The 19,827-nt window shown below is 42.0% G+C and overlaps 1 protein-coding gene across 3 annotated transcripts in view; it reads left to right on the top strand.

Moving 5' to 3' along the window:
- The window catches only part of SYT1 (synaptotagmin 1), a 3,823,670-nt gene that overhangs the window by 608,999 nt on the left and 3,194,844 nt on the right, over positions 1–19,827 (top strand). For all 3 annotated transcript variants that reach the window (XM_069228780.1, XM_069228783.1, XM_069228779.1), the window contains exon 3: positions 12,404–12,474. The gene's annotated coding sequence lies outside the window, so the exon portion shown is untranslated. The remainder of the gene's footprint in view (positions 1–12,403; positions 12,475–19,827) is intronic.

Below are 19,827 nucleotides of genomic sequence, written 5' to 3'. Positions count from 1 at the left end.
CATTCAATATAAGGATTCTAGAGAATTTGAGATTCACGATGTACGACATGAAGGTACCTCCAAGGCCAGCCCAGTTTGAGGCTCTAGCGATTTGGGAACTAATGGCCAGACAGCAACAGCAGAAGAAGTTTGAGACCAGGATGAGAAAGGTAGAAAAGACACTAGCGGATGCTAGGTGGGATAATGCACAGAAGGTGTGGAGGGCAGATGTATTGCAGGGGATAAAATTGTTTCCCGCAATTACTAAGGAAGAAGAGGAGACAGGGAAGAAAGCTACCTGTAAGACGGACAGGAAGTGTTCCAAGGATAGAGAGGACGAGGAAAAGTTGAGAAGAGAAGAGGAGTTAGAGGATGAGGAGTTAATAATGCAATTGCTGAACGACCGTCCACCGCCTTATGTGGAGGATGGACAGGGTCCAAGTACCAGTTCTGCCCCTCCGGCATCGGTACAGAACAGTGAAACCCAGAGTTCAGGAGCGTCATCGGGATCTAGGGACTCGAGTTTATTGTTCACCCCGCAGATACCGCAGGTTAGGAGAATATATCCAGATGTGCCCGTGTTGAAACCAGCAGAAAATTATCAGCCGCAGATGCCAGGGTATTACAGCAGTGACAATAGTACAGGAATGATTATGGACCCAACCGTAAGGGGAGGACAGAATGGTTACAACCAAACAATGGGACAAGCTGAATCAACTCAGTTTTTGCTGCCCCAGAAGCAGATGCAGGGGGGAAATGCACATGCTCAAATGACGGGGAGTCAGATGGGCATGCCGGCGATGATGACCCATGGTGTGGGCATGAACATGCCACAGAACATGGGAAATGGACAGAACCCAGACACGATATCACTACCCATTACTGTAGGTCCACCGGTACCTCTGTATAGTCAGCCTCCGTTGGGTATGAGCGGTCAGGGACCCATGCTGCAGAATGGGACCGAAAGGAGGTGCATAGAAAACACTCCAGGGATAACTCCGATAGCGGCTCAACTCAATGGACCCGGATCCTTGATGGAGTTTAGTCCCGTATGTGCCCAATCGACACTGGTGAGGTCGAGCCCCCCACTGATAATACCTCTGACATCGAACACTGAAAAGTTGCCGCAACCATCAATGGCAGTCGATGTGAATGCCACGCTGATGGGGGTGAATGCGCAACAGTTGACGCAGTGGTTCAACAGTCTAAACTCCACACAAAATTCAGCCAGTGGGAAAGGAGAAGACTATATGAACAGGGTCAGGTTGAACATGGAAGCGCAAGAATTGGTGGAAGGGACCATGGGTGTGAACAGGTTAGAATCCTACACAGAAGAAGAGCTGAGGTATCTATGTCCCAGGATTACGAAGGAAGTGAACAAGGTACATAAGAGCTTGCAGGAAGCAGCTGACAGAAAAGGGGTTGACATAGACAAGATGAAACACTTGAGCAGGAGCTACAGGTTAGATTTTGGGACCACAGATTTTGAACACATGAGGTCAGCAGGCATGAGGACCCACCTTAGGGAATTGCTGCAGAGTGCACAGGTGTGGAGGTGCTTAGACAAATGGGAAAGCAGGTGGGTAAAGAGAAAGGAAAAGAGGAGGGACAGTGCTACAGAGCACAATGAGAAAAGACCGCAGAGCAGTGATACAGTAACTATGTTACCAATGAGGGAGACAGCAGGGGGAAAATTGGTACATGTACCATGGCACAGAAGCGACATTCAGTCTTTTACGGATGATTTTCCCAAACTGAGGGAGAAGCCGATTGAATGGTATCAACAGACTGATAGGTTTGTGAAGCTTGCAAAATGTCTCTGGGAGGACCTGAACACTCTGTTTGAGATTGTGGTTCCGGCAGATTTGTGGGAGGATTGCAAAAGAGCTGTAGGTTGGCCGACAAGTGAACCAGAGAGAGACAGGGAGACGGGCGCACCATCACCTATGGTGATGAGCTTGTACTATAAGGTGATTGAGCATTTGAAAACAAAGGTACCCGCGAAAAATGTGGACTGGCAGAAGATTGATCGAACTGCCCAAGAGACTAAAGAATCGATTCATAGTTACTATGAGAGGCTGTTGAAGGCGTTCAAGAATTACAGTGGCACGGAAACAATTGAGGCGAAGGACATGCTCCATTTTGTCTTCAGATTTGTGGAAGGGCTGAGGCCAGAGATAAGTCAGATGATAAAGTCACATTTGATTTGTTGGCAATCGAAACCGATTGATGAGGTGTTGAATTATGCGAAATACTGTAGCGATGAAATCGAAGTGAAACAGAAAAAGCTGAAAGAGAAGGTGATGATGATGCAGCTTAAGGCAGCTCAAACAGGTTTACAAGGTTTGCAGGGTTTGCAAGGGATGCAAGGGTTCCAACAGCAAGTACCGCAACAGCAGCCGCAGTTGCAGGGAAACATGGCGTTTCAGCCACAGGCGAGAGGCAGAGGTAGAGGACGTTTTGTGAATAATGGTCCGGATTTGAACACTGTTGTGACGGGTGTGCAGGCAATGAAGACGGTGATGCCGTGTCACGTGTGCGGAATTGTAGGTCATTGGAAACGCGAGTGCCCGATGCTGGTGCAGGAAGGTGCAGGTGCAGGTGCAGGTGTTGGTCAGCAAAACAATGATGTCAATGCATTTCAGACAATGAGGGGACCGAAATTGAGAGGTCCAAACCCAAATTTTAAGACCATAAATCAATTGCAGGGATTACAACCTATGCAACCGCAGCAGATGCAGATGCCTCGTATGCAGATGACGCAAATGCAGCCGATGCAACAGCAGTTACCTATGGTACCTAATCAGCAAATGCAAATACCATTGGCACCAATGGGTCAGCAGCAAGTGATGGTTCCTCCACAGGTCTCGGGTCAGGTAATGAGTACAGATGGCACCGTGCAACAGTTCCCATTACACAGTGAGAGTGGAATAAACAATGTATGGGAGAGTGAAAGTTCAGAAGAAGAAGGAGATTGTGTGCTTGCAGCATCCTTGGAAGTTGATCAAAGGGGTCCGTACGTAGAGGGAAAAGTAATGGGTCATAGTGTCTCATTCTTGGTTGACACAGGAGCCACACGTTCGACTGTTAAGAGCAGTGAAGTACCAAATTTGCCACTCTCAGGGAGGACAGTTCAAGTGGTGGGAGTAGCAAACAGGCACCTGACGAACCCAATAACAGATCCGGTACCAGTCAGCATCGGTAACTATCAAGGGGTACATCAGTTTGTGGTATGTGACTCAAGCCCAATAGCACTGCTGGGGAGAGACCTATTGTGCAAATTGGGTTGTTCAATAATGTGTTCGAACGAAGGAATAACAATCCAGACGAGCAGTGATGGGGAAGAAGAGGACAGTGTAGAGGGGGATGAGGTGGAAACTGTAGATGAAGAATATCCTCTGATTTGTCTTTTCCCGATGATAATTGAAGAAGATATTCCAGCTGAATTACGAGAGACAGTCGGAAAGGAAGTGTGGGACATGACTGGGAAAGAGGTGGGATTGATGAAAGGAGTAGAACCAGTGAAAGTGGCTGTAAAGCCCAATGCAATCTTTCCCCAGACCCCACAATACCACATGCCACAAGATACCCTCATGAAAGTTGCCCAACTCATTGATGAATTTGTAAAGCAGGGAGTACTGAAAGAAGTGTTAAGCAGTCCATGTAATTCACCAATAATGGGACTAATAAAGCCAAGTGGAAAGGTCCGACTAGTGCAGGACTTGAGAAAAATAAATGACATCATAGTCAAGTGTTGCCCTGTCGTACCAAATCCAGCTGTGATAATGTTTCAAATTCCTTGCGATGCTGAGTGGTTCTCAGTCATCGATTTGTCACAAGCGTTCTTCTCGGTGCCTCTTCATGAGGACAGCCAATTCCTCTTTTGTTTCAAATTCCTAGACAGAGTATACAGTTGGTGTCGAATTCCTCAAGGGTTTTCTGAGTCACCGTCAATATTCAATCAGATTCTAAAGAAAGATTTGGAAGCATTAGAATTGCCATTCGAGTCAACCCTAGTACAGTACATTGATGACTTATTGGTTGCATCAAAGACGGAAAGTGGCTGCACAGCCGATACCATTGCTCTGTTGAACCATTTGGGAAGGAATGGACACAAGGTGTCTCCTTCCAAGTTGCAGTTCTGTCAGAAGAAAGTGAAATACTTGGGTCACCAGATAGAGAAAGGGTCACGGAGAATAATGAAGGAAAGAATAAGAAGCGTACTTCAAATGAGTCCACCAAAGACAAGGAGGGAGGTGAGGAAGTTTTTGGGAATGGTGGGTTATTGTCGCCAGTGGATTCCCAACTTCTCGACTCTAGCAAAGCCTTTACTGAAGCTGACCCAGAAGGATGCCTTGGATCAAATTGAGCTGAAAGGAGATGAGATGGATGCTTTTGTTGAATTGAAAGAATGCATGTGCAGGGCTCCAGCTTTAGGTATGCCTGATTACACAAAGCCTTTCACATTGTTTTGTCACGAACGTGATGCATGTTCTCTGTCTGTCTTGACCCAAGCCCATGGTGGCGTAAACAGACCAGTAGCGTATTTTTCACCTACTTTGGATCCGGTCGCAGCAGCACTCCCAGGGTGTTTGCGCGCCGTAGCAGCAGTTGGTATCAGCCTCACTCAGAGTGAAGGAATAGTGATGGGTCACCCAGTAACAGTCATGGTCCCTCACTCAGTCGAGATACTTTTGACCCGCTCCCGAACGCAGCACATGACTGGAGCAAGACTCACAAGGTATGAAACGATAATTCTGGGCTCACCGAATGTGCAGCTGAAAAGGTGCACTACGTTGAACCCAGCAACCTTGCTCCCTGGAGAAAATGCTGAAATTGAGAACGCTGAAGACGTCGAGCATGACTGCCTTCAGGTGACTGAATTTTGCACAAAACCTCGACTGGACATTAAAGATACTAAACTTGATGAAAATGACCAAATTCTTTTTGTTGATGGTTCATGTCTAAGAGACGGGATGGGGATTTTGAAAGCAGGATATGCTGTATGTACTGTAACAGGGGTCTTGGAAGCGGGATGGCTTCAAGGAGTCTATTCTGCACAAGTGGCAGAACTTGTAGCCCTTACAAGAGCATGTCAACTGTTTGCATTGATGAAAGTCACCATTTACACTGATAGTCAATACGGGTTTGGGATTGTGCATGACTTTGGACAACTATGGTCACAGAGAGGGTTCCTGACTTCTTCAGGATCCCCAGTGAAGAACGGGGAGAGGATAAGGGAATTGTTACACGCCATTCAAGTGCCAGCCGAAGTTGCAGTAGTAAAGTGCAGTGCTCACACGAAAGGACAGGACTATGTTTCTCTGGGAAACGCATATGCGGATCAAGTCGCAAGATTTTGTGCCTTGAACTGTATATTACTCAGGGACGAATGGAATTCAATAAATGAACCAGAACTCGAACCAGCTGAAGCATTTGCCTTGAAGGTCGTAGATACAATAGATGAACTAAAAGCATTACAAAATAATGTCAGGGAGGATGAAAGAGATTCCTGGATTAAATCACAATGTATAAAGAGACAAGACGAGTTATGGGTTTCACATGAGGGAAAATTTGTTTTGCCAAACAGTCTCTTATCACAGCTTGCGCGGTTTTATCATGGGTAGGCTCACCTAGGGAGAGATGCCATGATAAGGTTGTTCAAAACTGATTGGTTTAACCCCAGATTTCGTCAAGCTGCAGAAGCAGTTTGCCATCGATGTGTCACTTGCCAGCAGATGAAGCCAGGAAAGGGAACGGTTGTGAACGCGAGTCACATTGGTAGGGCAAGCGGGACTTTTAGTCGAATGCAGATGGACTTCATTGAGATGCCTGTGCATGGAGGTCTGAAATATGTGTTGGTGATTGTGTGCATTTTTAGTCACTGGATTGAGGCATACCCCACACGTAGAAATGACAGCCTTACAGTTGCCAAGCTATTGTTGAGGGAGTTGATACCACGTTTCGGATTCCCGATCTCTTTAGAATCAGATAGGGGAAGTCACTTCAATAACGAGGTGATAAAGTTACTTTGCGAAGCGCTGAACATTGAGCAAAAGCTGCATTGTAGCTATCGCCCTGAAGCATCAGGACTGGTGGAGCAGATGAATGGTACACTGAAATCGAGAATGGCGAAAATATGTGCATCGACAAATTTGAAATGGCCTGACGCATTGCCCTTAGTGCTAATGTCAATGAGAAACACCCCTGATAGAAAGACTGGATTGTCTCCGCGCGAAATTCTCATGGGCAGGGCTATGAGACTTCCTGCAGTTCCTGCAAACGCGCTTTTGAATATTACAGATGATATGGTGTTAGATTACTGCAAAGGACTGGCTGACGTGGTTCGCTCTTTCTCTCACCAGGTGGAAGCGACCACCTTGCCACCGATCCAAGGTCCAGGACACGCACTGAAAGCAGGTGACTGGGTCGTGATAAAGAAGCACGTGAGAAAGTCGTGTCTGGAACCCCGTTGGAAAGGCCCTTTCCAAGTGATCCTGACGACAACTACCGCTGTGAAGTGTGCGGGGGTTCCCAACTGGATTCACGCCAGTCACACAAAGAAGGTGTTGTGTCTCACAGATGAGGAAGTTGAAGCGCTGAAACTGCCAGTGCCTGATAAAACAGTGCTGAGTGCTGAGACAGTGCAAAACCGAACTGAAGGCGAACAGGCAGGAACGGGAGAGAAAGAGATATTCTCCGAGGACGAAGACACCAACTCGCTTGGGAGAGTCCAAGGAGAAAGTTCAGACAGCGACGAAGAAGCTGAAGGTGACAAACAACCTGAAGCAGCTGAGGGTAGCAAAAAGCCTGAAACAGCTGAAGGTGATAAGGAACCTGAAGCAGCTGAAAGTGATAAAGAGCCTGACGAAAGTAACGGTGACGAAGGGCTCGAAAGGGTTGAAAAAGAAGGAGAGCCTGATCAGAGGAGGGCTTTCCCAGAAGCAGACGATACAGAAAAAGAAAAAGAGAACGTGATTGATTCCCCAGAAGGAGGGGACAAGGCAGAACAGAACGAAAAAGTTCAAGCTTCCACAGAAAAGATTGCAAGTCCATCAAATGGACACGGTGCAAAGAGAAGACTAAGTATTTCACCAATAAAAGAAAAGAGTAGAGAAAGTTTGAACGACGGAGAAAGGCCAAAAGTGAAAGAGAAAAGAAAGGAAGTGACTGTTGTGGAACAATCGTCAAGTGAAGAAAAAGACTTGACAAAAGAGGAAAGTACCAGCGAAGCAGAATCCAAAAGAGAAGCAAAATTGAAAAGGAAAAGGATACCAAACAGGAGATATTCCGGTCCTGAATGGGCGTATGCAGTCAATGACGATTGGACTGACGAATTTGTATCTCTAAGCATCGAGAACGAAGAAGAAGAAGAGATACCAATAGAAAAGAAAAGTTTCATAGACTCTGTCGATTGAAAGAGTAATGAATGATATTGCTTGCTACAATATAATGTGAAACAAACAACCAGCTGAGACATTGCTAAACCGGATGAGACCTTTGCTAAACCGATAAAGACTGTGTTATTGCCGAATTGAGACAAATGCTGCTAACCCATAAGTGACTGGCCTCTTGAAGAAGACGGTGTGAACATTGCGCTCGTTCAGCTTTGTAACTGAATTGCTAAATAGTTTCATTTATAGGTGCTTCTAGCTCTCTGATTCTATACAGATCATGACTAGGTACGTTACGCAAAATAATAGAAGGAAATATTGTAAATATGTGTGTATAGGCTTGGTAATTGCATGTGTACTAATAATAATGGCAATTGTGCTTGGAATGCATGGAAAGGGTAAGAATGAGAATATTGAGGCTTCTACTTTTGCTCCTGTTACTGTCACTGAACTAACCCCATTGAAAAGACTGGCATTGGATGAGAGACTCTTGCATGATAAGAAAGAGCTTTCGTATAACGTTTTCTATCGCTTGCTAGCAGAGTATGTTGAGACTATGGATGCAAAAGATTGTTATGTGTGTACACAGATACCGACATCAGTAAAGGAAGGGGTGACTTATCACCACATGCCTCTTACATACGGGATTACATGTAGTATAGTAATGTCTAGGTTTTATGGTCAAACTAACATACAGTATTTTTACTCGAATTATGATGTTACTTTTGCTTATGTTCCTATAATAGCGCAGCTAAGCCAGGTTGCTAAAGATTGGGATGCTAAGATAATGAGGGAATTTTTCGAGCCAATGCAACCTTTTGAAACGGCTCATGCTCATAGGGAGAACCTTACTTGCTCAGTCTCTGCAGTAGAGATAAGCTTTTTAGATCGCACAGATGATAGAAGGGCACAAATGAAGGCGAAATTAGAAAAAGAGCTACATAAGAGGACTTCAGTAGATAATTATGATTTTGCTGCTATAAAGACACAAGGGAAAATAGCTTTAGATGCTTGGCATGTAGGGAAATTTTGTATATATCGAGGTGAATCTTATTATGACAACATTTTTGTAGGAGCGAGTGAGTGTAAACATACGTTTATATTTAAGGCCAAATGGACATTCATGATGAACGGACTTGACCCTGTCATTCCAGGTGTATATTACATTTGTGGATATAATGCCTATTATCGTCTTCCAAAGGGATGGTGGGGAAGATGTTATTTGGGTATAGTGTTCCCAAAGGTTTATCAGCTGGATGACGTATCGATGATTCAAAAGACATCTGGATCCCATTGTATCCAGAAAAGAGAGACCGCAGCTGCTGTGGTAGGAGATATATTTGGAGCCATGATTCCTTCATTAGGAGTTGTGTTGAATTCCATCAAGATACGAAAGTTGTCTACTATAGTGGATAACATGTTGACAAAGTTTTCAGGTGCTATAATCCTGATAGATGCTGAACTTGCAGCGGAAAGAGCTATGACTCTTCAAAATAGGCTTGCTTTAGACATTCTTTTAGCAAAGGATGGAGGCGTTTGCAAAATGCTTGGTGCACGACACTGTTGTACCTATATACCCGACAATAGTGTGAAGATTAAAACTATGCTAGCTAATCTAACAAAAGAAAGTGCAGATTTGAAGGAATTGAAAGAACCAGGAGTGTGGGAGAAGGTTGGAAAAGGACTTGCTTCAGTAGGACATTGGATTGGGGGAATTTGGAATGGAATACTATTGGAAATAATAGAAGGAATATTAATAGTAATAATTTGTGTATTTGGAATTTGGGGAATAAAAAGGGGAATAATAATGATTATGGAAAGAATTAAAAGAAGAAAAGAAGAGAAAATTATGAAAAGAATGGCAGAAGAATACAAAGCGCAAACTAGGGGTACTAAAAGAAAATGGGAACAGACAGAATTTTAATGGAATAAAATTTGTGGGCATGATTTGGTGTGATGACAAGTAGTCATCAGAGGAGGGATTGATGAAGCAGAAAATGAAGGTTTTGATTTATTAACGCTTAAACGTAGTGCTGAAATAATCATGTGTGACTTTAACCGAACTAATAAAGATTGTACGGGGACAAAATGTGCCCTCAGAGTAGTTTGCCATCATTTATACGCGTGCTTTATATAACGTGGTGTACTAGAATTGCACTAATCCGACATAATCATAAACGTGTGCTACGATTTGCCTGTTTGAAATGTTTTAGCTTAGCATGACTTTAGCGGAGGCTTTGGCCTAGTTGCCTGGTCTCACGGTTTAGATGCTCGTATTTTTCCACTGTGCTAATAAACGTGTATTTTTGCTTGAAGCTGTACTTTTCCACAGAAACCGTTCACATGCTTATCTTAAAGTTTCGTGCCAGCCTGGCATATTTTCTCTTTACTTCAAGGTCGACTTGCAGGTGCGGACAATGGAGGCTCTGAAAGTGAGCTAATTGGTAGACAATGTTGCAACTTGCGTACCCATCTCCAAGGATAATGTATGCTTAAGTAAAAGCTTGAGAACTGTTGTTTTTGATTGGACAATTTGAAGCTAACCTATGAACCCTCCAATGGAGACCCTACTGGATTCGAACTGTTGTCTATAAAAATCAGGTGCACGAGAGGAAAGCTCTCTCTCCATTTTGGACATCCCGCCATTTTGCAGACTTCGTAGCTATTATGGCCCACTTTGTTGCGACGCCATTTTGAGAGACTTTGATGCTTTCTCTAATCGAGAGAAAGAGACTTTAAATGATTCTGGCCCTAGAGACTTTAACTTTGATTTGATCCCTTTGCATGAAGTAGTAGTTTTACCTTGCCGCCGTGAGGCAATTGCCCCGTCCACCCCTGCCCTTAGTCCCGTCCCATGCTGATCGAAACGGTACCCATGCTGACCGAAGAACGGTACCTGTGAGACGAAGACTTCCTTGATTGCTGATCGTAATTGGTAAATATGAAAGGAAATTGTAAAATTGCATTGTGTTTCTTTTAGGTAACCAACTGCTGATTTTGATAAGGTCCCTAGTTAGGAGTTTTTCTAAATTAATGTTGCTAAATTGTTTTTGCATGAAGTCCCACATGCCGATGCTAATTTGAGGTTAGACGAGGATTCCATATGTCGCACGATGCAATTTGAGATCTTGTTATGCTGACTAAATGTATGCAATTAGTTCATTACAGATTATAGTATTAGTGATTTGCATTGCTATTATCGAATGCCTTGTGATTCAAATGCTACATAGATTGCACTTGTTCCGCCGTTATGGACAGCTATTAATGTTCATATATGTTTATCATTTAGTGTTGAGACACATATATATTGTGCTAGCTTTGTTAATATAGGGAAATAAAATTCACTAACTTTGAATAAACTGGTGTGGTTATTCCTGACTGAAAGGTCAGGGTCGCCGAGATGTATTCTGGACTAATTGTTAAGTGTTATGTTGATCAAGGTATTGCTTATGTTCGTTATTGATTATTGATTTTAATGAAATTGATCGATTGAGAGTACAGAGAGTTCCCACTTAGTCAAAAGATTCATCGGCCTAAAGAGCGTCCAAACACAGGTAAATTATTACTACGGACTGCTCTAACAAGGTCAAGCTCGCACTTAAGGAGAAGAGAGATGTCTGGGCACCTAATCAATGTTGTTGCACTGCAGCCTCCATTTAGTAGGGTCTTGGAGAGTGGAAGGAGCATAGGGCAGTGGATGGGCTCAGCAAGAGCTGGAAAGTCCAGAAGGGCGAGTAGGAAAGTCCAGCAGGAGTGTCAATGTGAAAAAACGTGATTGGCAAGATGCAAAATGAAGCAGTAAGAGGACCTAAGGATGCAAAAAGGGGCAGTTGAGAGGAACAAATAATGCAAAAAAGAGCAATTAAACAGAGACGGAGACAGATAAAACAGTTGGCACACATAACAAAAGAGTTGTAACCAAGTCGGAGACAGGACAAGCAGCTAACAGGAAATAACATGAGTCAGAAGGGTAAGGCAAAGTCAAGGTCACACTGAAGCAGAAGAGAGATGCTTAAGCAGCTACTCAGTGGGGCTGCGCTGTGGCCGCCATTAAGCAGGGACTTGAAGAGTGGGAGAAGCATGGGGTGGTGGGTGGTACAGCAAGAGCAGGAAAGTCCAGTGGGGAGAGCAGGAAAGTCCGGGGGGAGGGGCAAGGCAGGAAAACACAATCGGCAGAGCAAGTTGATGGCAAAAATTGACAGAAGAGATCAATATGCAAAGCTAAGCAGTAAGAGGAGCAAAAGTTGCAAAAAGGAACAGATAAACATAGAAAGGGGACAGATGGAACAGACGACACAAACAAAGGTGGGAAAACTCAATCTGCGATGCAAGCCGGTATCAAAAACTCACAGAGCTGTCCAAGACATAAAATGGAGCTGTAAGAGAAGCAAAAGATGCAAAAAGGGGAAGCTGAATTGGAGAAAGAACGCAAAAAGGAGCAGTTAAAGAGAGACGGGGCAGCTAGAACAGACAGCACAAACAAAGAATGAATAGTTATCGAGTCGGGTCAGAACGAGCAGCTAACAGATAAAATGGCAGGAGACAGACACCAACATGAGCCAGAAGGGCAAGGAGTGGTCAGGAGCCCACTGAAGCAGAAGAGAGATGTCTGGGCACATATCTCTAATATGGTAATATATAAATATTCAGCTACTTTTTAGCTAATCTGAACTGTCATTAAAAGGATCATTTTCATTTATGTTATTCCAAATAATTCTTAAGTAAACCTCTTTGAAATTGTAGAAAGCTTGTATACCAGCGTCAAGCATGACATCACGACACAAAAATCATATCTAATTTCCTTTTGACAATAATTAGTGATTTCATATAGCTGTTGGTGAAAGAGCAACAGCACTCCCACATGCAAAAGCTAATTAGCAATTCTAAATCTGCCATGATGTTATCTCATATTTCGGTGTCTTTCATCGTTACATGAGAGTAGATTGTTTACTCATTATTGCAAACACACTAGAAAAAAAGGAGTTTTAGGTGACCAATATTAGTTAAACACTTAATATTTTTATTTGCAGGTCCCAGAATTTCAAAGTGTAGCAGAATCATTGCCCTTTCTGCCCATACAAACGAACCGCTGGCTGCCTGGGTAAGTCTAACTTTATACAAATCCAAAATATCTAGTTATCGCTATAAAATATGCAGGACAACCATGACATACAAGTGCAGGAATTTTGATGCCACTCCAGTAATCAACCAAATTAATTCTTATCTTCCGTGACCTCATATCATTTAACAACTGCTACAAATGTCTGGATGGTACTTTGATTTTCTATGAAAACCATATATAGTGTGCTAAAACACCTTTCTCCAGTTGGTATTTTCTGATGTTATATATTCCCATTGTTAGCTGTGAACCTATGCAGCTATCTGTTTTTAGCAAAAGCAAACGTACTCATTGTTAAAAAACAGTATATGTGTATATGTGTTTATCCTTCAAAAACTGATCACACTAGAGTGGGTGATACCGCTAGACAAAATCACTGGACAATATATCTTGTCCTCTTGGCTATTAACGAAATATGCAATATGTATTTACAAATTTGTTTTCACAGCAAAGGTACGTGGTGAAGAAATAAAATAAAGCTATTACAAAGTATAGTCCACAGTTTCAAAGATAACAAAAATCAAAATTGAACTATCTGGAAAAAGAATATATATATTTGTTTTTCCAGCTAGTTCAATTATGGTTTATGTTATCTTTCAAACTGAACTGTCGTCTATACTTTTTAATAGCTTTATTTTATTTCTTCACCGTATACTTTGTGAAAAATCATCAAGCAGCACCAAAGTTATTGGCAAAACAAAAAAGGTCCTAGCTAGAACTACCTAGTGTCAACCGCCACTAAGTTTTATATATATATAATATATATAGATATAGATATATCTATATATATTATATATATATATAGATGTACATATATCTATATATATGTGTGTGTGTGTGTGTGTGTATATATATATTGTGATTCTGGTGAACTTTCTTCCACCGCCAACAACCGCATCAAAGCATTGGATTACCACGCCATAATATTAGTTCAAGATGTAGAAACGCAGCACACGATCAATCCATTTCATTTATTTTGAAAGAAGTGCTTTCCCGAACAGAACTTCAACGTGTTTCGGCTAAACGTTTTCCACCGGACGAAGTTCCTCAAAATAAGCAACTGCCCAGTGTACATTTTTAGTCCATCATTTCTTTTCACCCCCTTCACTTGCTATACTTTACTATTGATCTTGATCGTATCTTGAGCACCATTTTGAGTGTGGGGATCATCATCATTGTTTTCAATCTTATGGTTCAATAAAGTCTAAGCACTGACTCATAATACATTTCAAATTTTGAATTTTAAAAGATTCATCTTATGTCTAATAAATACCTGAATGTGGAATGTATAATCATATAGATGCCTGAACCTTTGTCATAATGGCTATACAGTGTAATCTAATGCTATAACGGAGCACATTTTAGTAATATTCAATCACCTAGTCTCCAGTATTGTTGCAAACTAATTAATGAGTAACCCAAAATGTATAATAACATATGTCACATACATTATCAAAACCAATAACAGGTTGACATAGTACTACTAATATGCATCATAATACAGCAAATTATATACCTCCAAGTCCAAACTTAGTTTTTATTATATTATATGGACCACACGGCAGTGGTCAAAGTTGCATTATCGCAACTATAATGCCCATATAATGGCTCCACAGTGCAGCTCTCTCTTTGAATGACCCCATTATGGGCAAAGAATATATAAAGTGACTAATGTTGTGCAAACTATATAATTAGAGATGAAAGTGCATAGGTACTAACATACATAAATGAAATTACTACATAACTATATTCTCCAAAATGCAAATTGATTTAAAAAAAAAAAGACTACAGACGTTTCATATAAATATTCTATATGCATCCGCCCATTAGGTATCCCATAGAGTATTGAATGGCAGACAGATCTCTTTATGGCACCTAACGTACCTGAAAATAAAGTGACATATGCTATATATCGCAATATCTCTGCAATGTTCATGTTCCTTAAAGATGCGCAACCATCCTAATTGCCCAGCTAATAAAGGGTCAAACACTAGCGTAGAAGTGGGAGCATAAGACAAATAAAATGTAAATAGCTGATTGGTATAAAAATAACTCCTCAATCCTGCCACGTGATAAAGTGCCACGTGCTGTAAACCATAATGTTATGGCGGCTAACGATATTTCCAAATTGCACATAACTATTTCACATTGAATATTATATAAAATGTTAACTATTACCATGACACCTATAGTATATGAAATGCCAATTAATCTCTAAGTGCCATATTGATGTTTACACATATTAGAATATTTCATATTGAGGGTGATCAAGACAGTCCCCAATACTGCTGGATAGAACAAGGCTGACCCTATTGTTGATTAAGTACTATCCCAGGTGTTATCAAAATTCAGGAAATGAGTGGGTGACAATTCTTATGACACTTGCTAACGGTATATCGCCTACAAAGTGCCTAAACCCACAAACCATCCCTTTCTATATTGAGAAAACGAATACCTCATTGCTGTGTCACTGCTGTTGTGATTCAATATGTATAGTTCAATTCATACTCACAAACTACCATTTTCTGATTAGATCGATCCAAGGGAAAAAAAACAAAATCATATGGCTAAGTCAAGATAGGGAAGGCGCCAAAAGTAGAGAGATCACTATCTCATGCTGAATCCTAGTCAAATGTTCCCATCACTACACCAGCAAAACGTAGTTCTGCATCCAAAGTGTGCCCCCAAAGGTTCTCTGTCCCCAAGGATAAGATCATCCTAGATTCCATTCTTCTTAATTCTAGTACCCTATCTTCCTTTCTGGGGTCTATTTTAACATGTTTGATGCCAGGGGATATGATCTGTCTTGGTTCTTAATTGCTCTAAGATGTTGCAAGAATCGAATCTTGAGCTTATGGATTGTACTCTGAATATATTTCTTTAGACATGCACATTGGATGACATACACTCCAAATTCTGTGTCACATGTAATACTCTCTGGGATGCAGTACGTTCTCCCCTCAAATGTCACAACATATTGTGTATTCATATCACATTTCCATGCTTTGCAGTGGCCACAGCTTCAAAACCCCAAATTCTTTTTTGCCAGCCACGTTGTATTCTGCTTCCTCATAAACAAGCTCTATGTGAAAATATCCCCCAGTGATGGTGCTTTTCGATATGCGAATAAGGATGCGGACCAATCTTTGTTGCAAAACATGCCAGTTGCGTGTTAAAATAGTTTTTAAAGTCTTGTGCTCTTTATTAAAATCCAGAAAGAGACTAAGTTGGGCTGACTAAATGTTTCTCTGTGCCTTAATCTGTGAGGATGTAAAGAGCAGATCCTCTCTTTTCTTGCTCTAAACTGTTACATAAGCATCCATAAGAACATTAAGCGTCTACCCTCTCTCATGAAATCTTTGTATAATAACAGACCTTTCTTTTGCTGTGTGTGTACAGATATATATCTATCTATATATATGTATATATATATGTATTAGCTAGTGGCTAGGACTTTTTTTTACCATATACAGATTGTTTTTTGTTTTGCCAATAACTTTGTTGCCGCTTGATGAATGTTCACAAAAGTTTCAAAACTTATACTTTGGACAGTACAGCTGCCTTCTAGAAAGTTTCGGGATGATCCGTCAAGCAGGGGCGAGAAAAAGGGGGATCTCAAAACACGTTTTACCCATTCTGTGTCAATGGGACTTTTCAAAATTTTGAACATGACTACAGCCAGCACCACTGAAAAGAATTTCACCAGATTTTGCAGAAAACTAGATCTTTGTCCTAAAAGCATGTTTTTTGTAAATTTTGTGTAAATCCATACAGTAGTTTTGGAGAAATTAGAGTTAAAAAAATATAGATTCATAGGGACGCGGATCTTCTGTGGATTAGACTGTCCCAGTAGAGATATGTGATCCTGGTTGAAGTGTTGGCAGCCATGTGGGATTTGGCTTCAGCCGAGTCCCAGATGAAAATAAATTTAAAGAAAAAAGGAAAAGGGGCCAGGGTAGGGACACACTGACCCCCTAGCTCTAGTGATTGGTCCCAGAGGGACCCCATCAGGGCTTAAAAGCATTTTTTTAAACAGTGGAAAAATCTGCAGATCCATGGATTTTTCTGACGTTTCAGAAGAAAAAAAAACAGGCGTTTTCCTGCCCTTTTTATTAACCCCTTTGGTGGGCCAAGTCCCATGGGCATGCAAGAAATATTGAGGGGCGTACTGGGCCCTCTCCTGGGCTTCTCAAAACCCTGGGTACTGGCACCTCCCTGGGGCTGATCTAATGTGGGGTATGTGTGGGGGCCACGCAGCCCCCCTGAAGCTCCAAGAACTGTCACTCCCTGGGGCAGATGTAATATGGTATGTGGGGGGCAACATACCCCCCTGCAGCCCAGGGGACCACCATCTTTCTGGGGCAGATGTAATATGGTATGTGGGGTGGCCACATGGCCCCCCGCAGCCATGGGAACTGCCACCTCCCCAGGGTATGAAAGAAATCACATGCGGGGGTGCATGGCACCCCACAGCCCTGGGGACCACCACTTTTCTGGGGCTTTAAATAAATCAAAAGCACAGTGCTACCCAGCCTCCATGCAGCTTCAGGGACCACCACCTCCCTGGGGCAAATTTAAAAAGACATAGGGGGTCAGGTGAGGACCCCAAGTCCTGGGGACCACCACCTCCCTGGGGCTACTAATGTTGGAGTGGGGCTGCATGGCCCCCTCAAGTAGCCAATGATTGTCCTGGGGACCGCCACCACTCAGGGCCAGCTCCTGTTATGTCCCAGAGTGCCCAACCCCCAGGACATAGCTGTTTGCTGTGACTTGGTGAGAGCTTTGACAACTGCCACCAAGTCAGAGAAAACACTCTGCTTGCAGTGAGAGAGAGCTTTCAAAAAGCTCTCCTTCACTGCAAGAGGAGGTTTTCTCTTTTTCCCTGCCCACAGAGAGGCTGGCAAGGAAAAAGGGGCAACATTGCTCCCACGGAGAGGGAGCTGCTTTAGCTGTGACAGTGACTCAATGATACAGTCACAAACACACTCCGTCACTCACCCATATAAGCAAACACGCACCCATTCACCTGTACAGCCATTCCCACTAACACATATATACAACCACTTACACTCACAGGAAGATGAAATCAGTAATGTCATCAGTGATATCACTGACCATGTCATGATTGATGTAATATGCACGATCATAAGCAGTACATTACGGGGGTGCAAGTTATAGTTAGCTGAGATAACTATAACTGCTGAATTTCACTGGTTTTGTGCATGTGAAACGTGAGCCTAAATATAACATCCCTGTAGCCTTTGTTTATATCACATATATATTATTATTATAAATATATAGATATAAATCATATATACATATATTTATTTTAAATATTGAGATATGTCACATGTATTTTTTTATATAATCTTCGGAAAACTACCTTTCAAGACCTGTCAGACACTGTTGCATCACTTCTGCTGTTTAAAAGGAACTACCCAAACTCTCACTTCTAGAGAAAATCAGTAATGACAAGGGTTCCAAGAAGTCTCAAAGGAGAAATGAGTAGACCTTCGGGATGGAAGTGGCAAAAGGTAGCTCAGGTAGATGTAAAAAGAAAAAACAAACATAAACCTTGACAGAGATGTCTTAAGATCATGGCAGTCTAACTAGATCTTTTATTAGCAGATTTTTTAAATTCAAATATCTCAATTTGTTGCATATAAATAGCATATACGAATCTCAATGACATGTTTTTCTAGTTTTTAGAGATTAATTTTATCTCAATATTTGGTATCACATTGCAATTAACATATTGTTAAACCTAGGACAATTCCAACAAAACCCTTACCTTTTGTTTTACAGACTCTTTTAAATGTTTGACAACATTGTATACATTTAGATCCTTTACCATAAGAAAGTATTCTGTAGCTTTCATCCTAATGTTTGCTCTTAATAACTCTGTCTTGAGATTTTATTTGGTCTTGGTAAAAAAAAGGTTCCACCGTTCTGTCTCTGCTGCATCAATAAGGATTAGGGCCTAACTGTGACTCTGTACCTCATTATTTATATCACTTCTAAATGTCATTTGTTCTCCTTAAAGCACTCCTCACATCTGCTGAGGGTGTGGTATTTTAATGTAATTTTGCATTTACTTATGATTTTACAATAAGGCCCTCATAAACAGTTATCCATTTATGAGGGTGTTGGAGTTCCCACACTGTTAATTCCTAGGTGTGTGAATACGGAGCCTAGTTTTGCTGCAATCCTTCTGCTTTTTTTGTGTCTCTGAGGCAGGAAAACCAAAGGCCAATACGTGCCCTTAGAAAGAAGGTTCAGTTTCTGGATACCAGCAAAAGTTAGGAGTCCGTGAATTCATGTTGAATTCCTTTTCTTACATCAGGAATCTTCTTCCAGCGGGCCTTCTTTATCAGATGATGTGTTACCAGGTCCAGGAATATTCTGATGAGGTAGTGGAGGAGGTATCAGATGTACCTTGTGCAGTAGCCAGTGATCGGATAATTTTTATCACCCAATCCTATTTTCTCACTGTCCCACCACCTCCTTTCGCAGCACTTCCTCTTTGCCTTATTGAATAATTTAGGAAGGAGCCCCTATTTCAAGATAGCGAAACCCAACTGCAACAGTTAGACCTATTTTAAGTTTGTAAGCCACTCCCTCCTCATATTGTGGTTTGGGTCCTGTCACTGAATAGGACATGGTTGGGAACAATTCAAAAGAAGCAGTGCTAGAGCTGCCCCTTTTTCTGCCCATGTTGCCTACCCTCTCTGAAATAGCTAATTCCTGCTATGTGGTCAACACCCATTGTCTCTCTTCTAGGCTGAGAGACAGTCCATTGCTCCCTGAGCCAGTGTCATTAACTCTCTCAGCCAAGGATGTTATTCCATCTCTGGAGACATAAGGAGTCACAGAGCTGTTTTTACTACAGATTGCACCTAAAGGAGATCAGGGTTCACATCTGCCATTAGCTGCATTTGGTCAACCAACATTTCTTGATCACTACTGTAGCCCAATAATGCCATGCTTGTGCCTCCTCTGCTTCCAGGTCTCAAGCTCCTGAGCTTCTTTCCACATAGCTGCTTCCTGAATGCAGATCCAACAACGCAGTGTCATCAATGCTATGTCAATACCTAACCGGAATGGGGAATGTTGTTAATTTTTCTGCAGTTTGTAGCCTAGAGTTAGTAGATCAGTAAGCGAAGGGGGCTCTGCGCCTAGGATGCACACACTTCAGCACATGCTTTTACAATTAAAGCCCAAATAACAGAAAGGAAGCAGGCATTATAGAGAAGAGCAGATCCCAGCTGGGTTGAAATAGCTCCACTCATTGGCACTCACTGAGCTGGGTGTGATTGGGGCGAGAGGTTGTCCTAT

Source organism: Pleurodeles waltl, chromosome 4_1 (genome assembly GCF_031143425.1).
Source record: "Pleurodeles waltl isolate 20211129_DDA chromosome 4_1, aPleWal1.hap1.20221129, whole genome shotgun sequence".
NCBI classification, from domain to species: domain Eukaryota; kingdom Metazoa; phylum Chordata; class Amphibia; order Caudata; family Salamandridae; genus Pleurodeles; species Pleurodeles waltl.
Note: the sequence above shows the minus strand (reverse complement) of the source record. Positions and strands in the feature narration are given on the sequence as shown.